We start from the raw sequence: 12,603 nt of genomic DNA on the forward strand, positions 1-12,603 counted from the left end.
TAATTGAATTTTGATATAATGAAGATTTGATAATATGATCGTTAAAGGACTGCAGCAGGACTATGGCAATGCAAAGTGGTATGAATTATGTTATTTTTACTCGTAAATATGTACCTCGGTATATTTTACCAGAATTATGGTATAATAGTATCGTTACTGATCTTGCTGACTATTTACCCTTGAATTAGCCTGTTTGGATTGATGCTTAGAAAAAAATTTTGCTTTATATGTCGCCAGACCGTTCATTACCAAGCGAGTGTATGTCTTTATTCGTTCCGACTCACCTGCTACTTGTTGTAACATAGCGGTAACTTTTCGATTAAGTCTTCTAAGTAACCTGTCGCATTGTATATAACGTAACCGAAGTGCGGGGTCGCGCGAAAAACAGACATTAATCTTTGTAAATCAATTTCTCTAGAATTTTGTCGTGATATTATCTAGGTTTAATTATGTAATCTATCGTACTTTCATGTCAGAGTCGTCAATGCGGTAACAGCCCAGCGCTACTACTGCGAAGACAGTTTAACTAGGTATAAAAGGTTTTTTCTCACATTTTCAATTGTACTTCCTGTTGCCCTTCTATTTAATATTGTGTGTATATGCGCAATGACTTGTACAATTGACGTTCGCTACTATTATACTAGTACAATACGACATCATTATTTTGTATGTCGGCGCGCAAGCCTATGAAGGCTCACTAGACAGGCAGCTATTGGCTTCACACAACCGAAGTCTGACGTACCGACTAGGGAAAATGGCAGGCGAAGTTGCTAAAAAAAGACTGATCATTTATGTATCCGTAGCTGACAGCTTAAGCAAAGCTGCCCGTTTCAGCAAAAGAGATTGACACACGCTGGCGACACTGCAATTGCGTTCTTGACGCCGGAAGCAATCGCGGTGGCCCGGCCATTGCTACTAGTCCTGCATGAGCTCGTCCTGGCAACCTCTCTGCTGTGATTATCTGAATATTTCAGTTGAAAATAGAAACAACGACGACGGCAACGATAACATGATGATGATGATGATCAGTAACAGAAACAATTGGTCAAGGTGTCACAGCATCGAATTGTCCCGCTCAGTCGTCCCCTATCCGCATAGCGACATGAGATCTTCTCCACGGTTGTGGTATGGACAGAGAAGTGCTTTGTGAGATCAGGCGAGATAATCGAGCAGACAGATCTGACGCTACAGATTTCGACTGCGAATAAATTAGACGCGGCTGCACCCGGAGATGCGGCCGGCGCTGCTACTATCCGTCTAGATAATCTCGAGGGACTGAACTGACCTCGCGCGAAGACGCCACAAGACGGTGGAGTAGCGATTTACTGACACCGGAAAGAACGGGCGATCTAATGGCGGTCGAGCCTCGGTTCCGTACCTGCGTTGTATGATGATTCGTAATGTAGAGCAGTTGAACAGAATGGGTGAGGGTAAATCGTTGTCAACATGAGCAGGCTTAGAATGTCCTCGACGTCACCTGTGTCTTGCCCTTGCCAGTACTGTCTTTTGGAACTTGCAGGACACTTGAAAAAGGAGCAATAGCTTGCCCTTCATTATGGCATTCTGTTTGATTTGGAGCTTAATTTTCAACAATTAAACACTCATATGCCAATTTCTAGATCTAACATCGAAAAAACGTCAATATTTCGCTCTATAAACAGTGCGTGGGCGTGTGTGGGAATTTTCGGTATTATTTATGGGCAAAAAATTCACCACCTTTTCATTATTCATTATTATTCTTCATTCTTTATTTATCAATAAGAAAAAGTGGCAGAAAACGTTCTGAGAAAGAGAAGAATTTTAAAAAATTGTCATCTAACATTTACTCACGTGTCTTGTTTAAGCACAAGTCAATCTGTCCAGACGTCAATTTGGGTACGATTTGGGTTAGGTTATTTGGGTAATTCAAGCAACCAACAAAATATCATATATGAGGAGCTCAAAAATGTACTGCTCTCAAAGCATCAGTACCACAACATTAACAGTTCCCTGCGATACGCTAAAGAAGGCGACAGAAGTTTAGAAGTTTAGCTCCTTGAGCAGCCCTCGACGTACGACACCCCTTTCTTTGGCCCCTTCCTTTGAACTCATTCAAAATTATCTCGTAGTAGTGATAGCTGCACATATCTATACTACGTTTTTCTTTCTGTTTTGTCTGTTTGAATTAAACGTAGAGCATTTATACGTTTCCTCTATATTTTTGTTTGGATCGTTCACAGTGATTCTTGGGGCGGAAAAATGGGGGGCCAGAAGTATTTTTCATCTGCTTTCTTCATCATTTTTACCCGTTTCGTTTGTTGTTACGGTTCGTTTTTGTCCGTCGACATTCTTGTAGTCGTTATCGCTATTGTTATTGTTTATTGTTGTTTATCTATCGTCCGCATGGTTGTATCTGTCGTCTGCTGGATCGACTTCTCAAAAAAGTTGCCAGTACCGCCTCTCTCGACAATGGTACCCCGCTACAGCCATCCTGAGCAGGCGACCCTCAGTGATCGTCGTGAGCGCCCATCGAGACCACGAAGTCGTGACGGTTACAGCTTTTCCTCTGCTGGTGGTTTTCGTCTGTGGCTGCTGTAATGTTACCGCTGCCCCTTACTTAGCTCTTTTCTCCCACAGCGTTTCCTTATAGCATGGCGTCGTTCTATTACCCCCAGGCGTCACCGCTGTTCGTCCTTAACTCGTCCTCTCCTTTATTGCCACTTAACATTCAGTTTTTCTTCTGTGCAGAAAAACAGATAACAGTAGTGAGTGAATAAGCGAACGGAACCTTGCCTATAGTGTGAACTGTTCCAGACAGCAGCGCCAACAAGTAGCGGGCCAGATACAATCTACTACGAAAAAATTGTTCCGAGTCCGTCAATTCGGTCACGCATTGCAAAATTAGCTCTGGACAACTTGACGATGCGTTGCTCCTGCGGGTTACGTTATAGATCTCCAGTTGGGGGGCTGCTGTTTTCGTTTGTATTGCGTTTGGTTGTTACTGCTGAAAATGCAAAGATAAACGGTGATGATAACAGAAACAGGAGCCACGAACGAACGTTTGAAAGACTGCTACTTGCGACTACAACTCGAACGCTTCAAGTACTCTGCTGCTTTCCGACACCGCTGTGACGTTGCGTCAAAAAGAAAAGTACTACATTGACTTTAAAGAATGAATCGTCGCCGGTTAAAACCAATGATCTATCTTCAAGACTGACCGTGTTTTGGGTGATTTTTTGAGTAATGATGAGTTTAATTCATGAATTTTACCGCTGCTGCTGCATCTATTACCGCCACTCTAAATGCCGCGGATACTTTTTTTTGTTATGACGCTATCGTCTGTCTACCGGCGTTGTTTGTTGCCATCAATTTTAAGTCGTCGTATGCCCATTCATATGCCGCCTTCTGCAGACAACAGATGCGAGCACGATGCAAACACGAGCTTTTGCCCTTCTCAAAAGTTAGAAATAGACTGTGTGCGCTTCATCCATAGATCTGGGTGTAGCTCTCCGTTATCTGTAACGCAACGACAAAATTACAAGTCACTAAGCGTGTTAATAAATCGTTTGTTACTGTTGTTGTAAAAAAAATACTTGTGTTACTGTATGATTTGATAAATTTTCTCCTGCTCCTTGCCTCTTAACACAAGAGTCTGTCAAGAGTGCAATGATTGAACGCCGGGCGACGGCACACTGCCATTTCTATACACATCCAATAGATATATTTGTGGTACATATATAGTATTATAAAAATCGGGTGTTTTTTCTATTTACTACTTATAGAGGAAATACATATTAAAAGCCTATTGTTAGAAGTGGAAAAATTCTTTGCTATTTACGGCACTACTATCTGTGCATCTGTACCACATGTAGAAATAATACATAATATCGTTATTCCGCCGTCACCAGATAAGGTTGTGAAAATAATGCACCCACCCTATTGTTTTAATGTTCCAATATTCATTTTACTATAGTAATTTTCAAATTAAAGCGTGTATTCCTCAGTGGCTAGTTTTCTTAGTTTTCTTCTGTTTTTTGGTATACGTACGTAGCTGATATGGGCGTATTTGTGTATGTATGGAACTGTTCTAATTATCGTTCGTCCTTCTTAAACGGTAAGAGAAGTAATACGTTCTGTCCTAGCCTTTTAAAAACCCGGCTCTGATAATAGCTTTGCTATTTTTGGCTTCTATTATTTTTTTCTGTTACGGTATCGCCTTGTAAATCAGCCTTACATAGCTAAAATTTACTTCATGTAAATGCTTCCATTGTTATCTCTTCCTATCTTTTCACCCGAATGAAATACGCACTAAATATTTACGTTATCTCTCTTTATAATAACATAGACCTGTCATAATGAAGTTATATCGGATAAAGTCGTACAGTGTAAAACGGATCTTATACGTTTCCCTATTTCGATACGGGTTTTCAATAGGAATAGCGTACTCGATTTCCAATTACTTTGAGATTTTATGTTATCATTGTTATTATTGTCGGCGGTACTGTGGTTTTGTCGGGTGCTCACTGAATAGATCGGACGCATAAACTAACCTGATGAAGCAGATGTGTACGCTCAGATAATCTCGCTAGATCCCCGAGGACTAGCTTTCGAAGCGTCAGCCAGCGAGCCTTTGCACTTAATGCTACATTTGTGTTTTATGGGATGGAAAAACTATTTCAGCGGTTTTGTGATGTGTTGTCATACGTTTACGTGTATACCAAACGGAAATAGCCACAAAATGACAAGGAATGAGTCATATTTCCGTTAACTTACTCGTTACTTACTTCGCTTCGTCGTGATGGGTTCACCATGTGTACTAGTCGATGTTATTGGGTGGTGAGAATTGACTGGTGCTAGCTAACGGGCACCAAACGTCTTTATTTCACACCATCAGTACAACTTTCATATGCAGAATTGGTCTTGCTCGATTTTGCCGCTGATTCGGTCTAATCCTTTTTTGAACAAGATAGAAAGGTGGTGGCTGAAATCACGAGGGCTGCATGCGAATTACTCGCTGGTCTGCTGGTCAGAACGTTCGGATTGGGGCATCACTCGTCGCCGTTGATGCGCCGACCAGCATCCATGGCTACCTTGAGCCGTAGACGACATCTGCCACCGTCACTTATAACGGGACCTTCTTGCTATAACTATATCGAGGGGAAACTACTGTTTAGCGGAAGGATTCAGCCAAGCGGAAAATCGAATGCAGTTTTTTTGTCGGCCGCTTTATGCCATTTGTCTGGCTACCACCGCAGACGAAAAAGTACGACCTGTCTGCAAACCCGACGAAATGGAACCAATTCAGTTTGGTTTATCGAAGCGGTACAACAGAAAAAAAAAAACTGTCTAAGAAGATGGCGGCATCCTACATGTTCTACATAGTAATCGGCATCGATTTGGCTTGCTGTTCGTACAATACGTACAAAATAACATCGTGCTGTTTCCTAAATAGATATGACGGCCAGACAAGTTGACGGGACAAACTGTAAAGAGAAAAGGGAAAAGAAAAGGTCAACAAAAAAAGAGAGGAAATCGGCAACGATCTCAAATCAGATCAGATCTCATTTCGAAGCGAGTGCGCGAAATATGGCTGCGTAACGCTAGTTTATAGCTGCTTGCAAACGGGAGGATCTTTTTCCTGCCGACAGCGATGTTTGATGCTTTTATTTTCGTGCAATCGCTGAAGAGCACGAGCGTACGACTGTTCGCTGTGACTGGCCGGAGCGCTGGACACGCATGCAATCAGTATGCATGTTCAGCGCCAGGAAACAGGCACGAAGCGTCATCGATGTGCCGTTGCAACTGAATTGACTTCTGGGTCAGTCAGTCAGTCAGTCAGTCAGTCAGAATTTATGCAGAACTTTTGACGCGGATCGGACTTGTCACTTTGTTTCTCAGCGTCTCGAAATTTCGAATTTCGACCCTGATACGAATTCTATTTTGCGCACACGCCCATGCCGTCCAAGCAACATATCGCTGTTGAACAATTTCAGAAAACGTACGTGTTACAGGGGCAAAATTTTTGCTCCATCCAGGTTTGGTGTAAAGAGTAGACTAGATGCAGTCCAAGCTCAATGAACTGGGCGAATACGAGATTTAACTTGAATAAAAAAAAACTGGGTATATGGTTGAATTATGTACCCGTGCACGTTATTCCATAGAGCACGAAATACATAATATAAACACGAAACAACAGGCACAAAGGGCAAATGCTGATGTTTGCCTCAACATTGTGATTGCCTAACTGCCACTCACAACCTACGAGCATACATATGCGGGTACGGTTTTAATTTAATAGAAATAGAAAATCCAAAACGACCATCATATCTGTTATCCAGCCATTCTCAGCCCTTCGTTGATTTGATTCCCAATAAAAAAACACATTCACCAACATTCTGTGGCCGTTGATAGTACTACCACCGCAACGATCACTGACGCAGGAAAACATGTCTCGTATCATTTAGTACTATTCGATATGTTCGCAGACAAAGATAACGTGTTTGCCAGATTTTCTAGTTTGACCAAAAACAATCATATGAGTTGTACACATATGATCAAAATAAAAAAAAATACCATCGTCTAAGTATCATACTTGTCTGCTTTCGTCGCGCAGCCTAGCATACTTCTTCCGATTCACTCCAATATATAAGCACTCACGCCGAGAACCACACATAGTCTTTACACAGTTAACTAGGTTCCGGCGGGCAGGACCCGTTCCTAGCCACAAAATTATGAGATATCACTAGAATTCAATTCGATGTACGAATCGGATTAAGCGCAAGCGGCACCATCAGCTGGCTCTGCGCTCTGCTGAATCGCGCCCCCGTTCTCAGAACTGAAGTTTCTGGTTCCAGCGTCGTTTTTCTAGCCCTCAAAACTACCTATATGCGTTTTGTCGCATAGGTACATTTATATATGTTCAGTTTCCTATGAGCACGACGCGATACGGCCTCGCTGTCGCTGAACTGTTCGTTTTACCAGGCCACTCTCATACAAAGAACCTTGTACAAACATCGTCAAATGTTTGGTGCCTTAGCTGGCCGGGTGGCCTCATCCGGTCCCAGTCGCTCGGCAGTTGTTGCCACTACAGCTGTCGTAAAATTATCTTATTGTAGCTTCCACGGCTGTTATCGTCGTTTACAACAGTTCTCAAACCTACGGTGATCACTGTCATCATCTTTGAATCGATAATAGGATGGTAATCGTTATTATTGGCCGCACGGTAGCGGCGTTTGGACGAGGCGAGAGGTTCCACAGACCCGCAGGTCCGATCGAGTAGAACTCTAGCTAGAACGAGCGCTAACTGCAATAAGTAATGACAGTAGTGCGGTTGAAGCTTTCTAATCGTAGACGAACGTACGCGGATTCATTTTCTCGGTTGTTTGATATTCCAGGACGGAGATCTTCTGGCAACCGATCACAGCGGCAGCGGCTGTGACGATATTATTCATGGGCGCTGTTAGCGCCTTTGACGCGACGAGGTCTGTGGGGTTGAGGGTATCCAGTAACAAAAATGTTTGACGCTACAGAAAAGGATTTCGCCGTACGACTGCGCCATTTATTTAGTGGTCGGATAACCTGTGGCGGTGAAAGACCGTTTCGTGGTCGGCCTGTTTAGCCCCGCACTTCAAAGGCCCTCTCTTTCTTCGAACGATAGTTATAGAGAGAGATAAACATAAGGACTGAAAGCGCAACGGCAAGTTAACGCTTTAACCCGTATCAATGTTTGTCGAAGATCGGATCTTTTTTTGTTGAATTAACAATAATGCGGTCCTATGAAATAGTGATTCAAGTATTACGAGTCTGTCCGCTCGTAAACAAGTCATATCATATTTGGTAGAATTCACGATTCAAAGAAAAGCCATATTTCCTTTAAGGCATGACTGATGAATTTAATCGTATTGAGACGGTGGGGAGGCGGTGCGAGCGAGCTCTTTTTCCGATCCTGATCAACGGCTGGAGGCGGAAACTAAAGAATGCCTGAATTTTGTTTACGTGCTTTATTTAGCTACGTGCAATTTATTTAATTATTCGGATAATAACACGACTTATATTAGGGAAGCGTTAGCTGGCGAAAAAAAAACGAAGCATTTGTGATTTGAACATAAATGATGCGCAGTAAAATTATACTGAGCACCCAGCGTCTGGCAAAGCTCGCGTCCATTGTTTTAGCATTTGATAGGTTCTGGCGAAACACGATAATCACCTTTAACAAATTACATCATTTCTACATAAATAGTTAGATGCAACTATATAATTTAAGCAGATACTTCCCACTATCAGTTAACGAGATGTGAAAATGTGGGTTCGGTAGATTGGGATCTAGCCCATATCTATGTGTCCTATAAGCAGATAAAAAATGATCTGCTACTTGCCAACGTACCGTTATTCTGAATAGATACGCAAACGGATCTTCTACAGTGGAATAGGCACATTGCTACTTATTTGCATCAAGGACTTTAATAGTAAAGTACCTTTAACTTTTACTATTATGTTTTAATTAAGCGAATAAGTAAAAATATCATAGTGTGGCCGAAAAATAGGAATGATCGTAACCTAGCAATAATTGAATTTTGTTTAATGTGGAACGCATCATACAGACTTGAGGAAGTTCTAGTTCTATGTTCTCTAGTTCATGCAGATTTACGAATCCTTCCCATAAGACCACAGCGTACCGCCGAACTTACCAGGTAATGGGGCTCTTCCTTACTGCGATTCGCCATCGGATTGAATAGCTCGAGCATACCCTTGAGTAATCTGTCACCAGGGACAGAACAGTGTTAGGCCAAAATCCAGTAGAAACAATCTTGCAACTCAAGTGTTTATCACTTGAAAACATCGTTTCCTGTAGGGGCAACTTTTAAATCTATCTCCTCGTAACAACATCGAATAAACGCGATAGCACCCCGACGTGTTCGACTAATCGTTCTCATCAGAAGCATCTTGTCATTAAATATATTTGTTGCCTTAACCCTACAAGCGCCATTTTGCCTTTTGCGTCGTACTGTGCCCTTCTCCCGGCTCCCCTATCCTAACAACATACGTGGAGGAATTTACTCTAAGTGTCACTAACTGCGAGGGAATAGATCTTCGTTGCCATTCAAAATCATTAGAGTCTTCCCTCAGCTCCTAGCGCTCATCAGTGGAATGTAACCGTTTTATATATATATATATATATATATATATATATATATGAGTTGTTCTCTAGTTTCGAGTGAACTTTGCTCCTGCTGTTGTTATTTTCGTTTGTTCGATTTTCGGCCTGCCCTCTACGTCTCCATTCGTCAGTGCGATATCACGCCGTCTTCCTCATTCGTACTTTCCGATTGTCAATAGGCGGTTCGTTCGTATCGTCCGTGTCCGATACTGCGCCTGCCTTTCCGTCTGCCAACGACTAAACGCAGTGTGGTACTTTCCTGCTGAGGCGGCAATCTCCGTCTCGTAGCGAGACGTAGGCAGCTCAGGATTTGCGGGCCGCCGTAACCATGGCCGTTATCGCGGCGGTAGTGGTACATGCGGTCGGATCAGCGGTCGGCTGCCTAGTTGATCTACCCCCGTTGACGACGTACGGCATAGCGCACAGCTCGCGTTGCGTCATTGGTGGAGGCTATATATATTCGGGGCGAAACGCGCAATTTTCTTGGGCCCGGCTGAAGGCGGCCCCGGCCGATGACGATGTCGGCGACGCCGTCGGCTGTCGGCTTCGGTGCTGATAGAGACGGAGTCAACCGCTTGGAGACTTTAGCTTCATCTTCGTTCAGTTGTTGGCAGCCCAAGCGGAGCGAGAGAACAAGAAGACGATCGACAGAAACCCGATGATCAACGAAAGGGGCGACAGGATGCTTCTCGACGGTCGACTCCAACTTTAGCTATCGCTGACCTCTGACCTGCTGCGATGCTCTGCAGTCTGGCTCTGGATTCTGTTGCTGTCTTTTTGGATTTTGTCCTGCGCTCGTCTTACGCATGGACGGCGCAAAAAATGAAATAGGCCTGGACGCGCTAAAACAGAGCGTGTCGGGGGAGGCCGACAGTGGGAACGACGCGGTATAGCAGAATCTATATAATGCTACGAATATCACGCAGCCATACTGCGCTAATGGATCGCGACTTGGTCTAATTTCTATAGTATTTGAGCCTCACTATTTCAAAGTAAAGGTGATAGGAAAAGAGTAATCAAGGGGGAGCACGTTTTTCGACCATTAGTACCCGATCTAATAATCTTTTTTAACACATTTAGGTGTGCGCAACATGTCATTCGCATATAGATCACTCAACGTAGATACGTCAATTACGTACGTAATGGCGTGAAATTTTAAGTTGTATTGATCAGCTAAAGATCGAATTAGAATGTCAATATATTCACCCGTACACACCTAGCCATAGTACAGGACCGATTTGTCCTTTCGAACTCCTAATGGACACGGTATTCCGACAACAAATACGCGCCCCCTTCATTTATATGCAACCATAATTAAATACCATCCGTTAACTATCGTTTGAAACTAGTACGTTGCGGCCAGCCATCTAGTTAAACGCGACATAAGCAGCGTCGCTCTTACTCTGCCTAATACAATAAAGTTTTTCTTGCAGTGACGATTTGTGCCGAACTGTCAACCGCCGTAGCTGTCGTGTTCGTTTTGACCGCAGTCGCCTATCTTATATGTCATAGAAATCAGTAGGAAGCTCCACCTTTAAACCTACTCGTACGTACCTCTGTTGCGTGTTATGCTCAACGACTGAACCGCCACTCGACCGCGTTGCATCTTCCCATCACAACGCTTGACGTAGTACACAGTTTATTATGATTATATCACTATTACTATAGTACAACACAGGTGGACGTCAGGCAAGCGCACTGTGAAAAGAAGCGACAGTATCACCGATGGAAAGTAATAGGCCTGAAGACGTTGCTGAACGCGTCGAATCTTCTCGTGGCAAGAACTGTGGGACGCTTAAGATGCCCACGAGCGCGGGCGGCTGGCAAGCGATGATTCGCACAGTGCATATAGATCGTACAATGATCGGTCACGTTGAGCATTAGTGAATCTGATCAACCAGCTCGTTCCGGTAGAGTCCACCACTTGATTCCGGCAACTTCAGGTGTGATAGTTCAGCTGGCATCTAGCACCGCTACGTCTTCATTGACTTCAGAAAATGTTCCATCCTAAACGAGCGCCATTCGCCCACACAACAACAACAGCCGGGTAGGAACAGCTATTGCTGTAACAACAGGAGGAGAGCAGTATCATTCCATAGCGGTCGGTCGGACTTCTGATGAGAAACACGATTAAAAACTTGATATCATCATTATTAGACATCCACCCACCCTCGTCGTTGCCGTGATCCGATAACGTAAAACTTGATGCTAGTTTTAAGTTTCGATTGTGCATTTGAAGTTCGGGTCGACACTGGCCTCTTGACCGATTTTTCATGCGTAATCGGTACGGCAAATAGCTATGCTATCGGTAAATTATATGATATGTGTACATGCGGATCTTGATGGACCTGTCATCGAATCAGAAGTGGTGGGCATGATAAATCAGAAAAGTGGCGTCCGTGTGTTTGGCCATTTATCGGATGACATGCGCTTGGTGGATACCGAAATTGCTTTCAGTAAATGCTTGCATACATGTGGCAAAGGTGGCCCGAACGGCATCGACGATCTCCGCGTTATGAAGGTGATTCAATAGTAAGACCGAGATTGGTCAACGTTCGTAACCGAGTTTGTGGGGGAATCGCGTCTGTTGGGTATTCATCACCGCGCAAACCGGCAAGTTCATCGATTGCTCATTGATGCCAAACGATGGAAAACCCATGGACCGCTCATTTTTAACGTATTTCATCTTTTCTAGTAAGGTAATCTTGTTACTCTCATGTGTGGCTATAATGTATCTAATTTGACATTACTATATCGCTTATCCAGTTCTGAGTGGTGATATTTTGCATTAGTTTCATGAGAGTTGAATAGAAAAAAATCTGTACGGAAAGATCCAACACGTCACATCATCAACGATGGCGGGCGGGCACACGGACAGGGTTCATGATGGGTCCGACGCATAGAACAGAGTTGAGAAGCTTTATGCTGGCAAATATCTATCTATCTATCCTTTGTATCTCTATTAACAGACTAAAGAGACATGCCTGAATTGCACTCTGAAAAGGCTAGCCAAAACTGTTGTGTGCAAAGATACTTCATTTGCGCAGACTTCATCAGCAGCGATAAAGTAGTGACTTCCAGATAGAGTTCCTTTTCCAGCGATGATTGCTATCTTAAGCAGTATAAAAAGTGAAGGAAGAAAAAATTGCCGTAAGATATTCAAAAAATATGCGTCTCATTCATGCATACATATCAGAAAATGCTACACGAATTTCATTCCATTGATAAACTCGATGAATCCCTGTAGGCCGATTATACTCAAGGACACCTGGCCACCGATACCTCTCTGCGCATTAGAGTTGCCGGTGAGAATGGTAATGGCGGTGCGGGCGAAAAGACTTCTTCAGGGTCTCCTCCCCCCCTGGAACGAACTTGGGGCACGAGTGACCCGTGGTCAGTAGAAACTAATGTTGGTCGCAATTGGCAAGAGTGAAGCCGCAGAAGCAAATAAAACATCGGAATATATA

The 12,603-nt window shown here is 43.4% G+C and overlaps 1 protein-coding gene across 2 annotated transcripts in view; it reads left to right on the plus strand.

The window, feature by feature from the left end:
- dysf (neuronal PAS domain protein dysfusion) overlaps positions 1 to 12,603 on the plus strand; it is a 57,002-nt gene that overhangs the window by 13,164 nt on the left and 31,235 nt on the right. The window lies entirely within an intron of this gene.

The sequence above is a fragment of the Varroa destructor genome, unplaced genomic scaffold (assembly GCF_002443255.2).
Source record: "Varroa destructor unplaced genomic scaffold, Vdes_3.0 BEIS01000002.1, whole genome shotgun sequence".
Lineage (NCBI taxonomy): Eukaryota > Metazoa > Arthropoda > Arachnida > Mesostigmata > Varroidae > Varroa > Varroa destructor.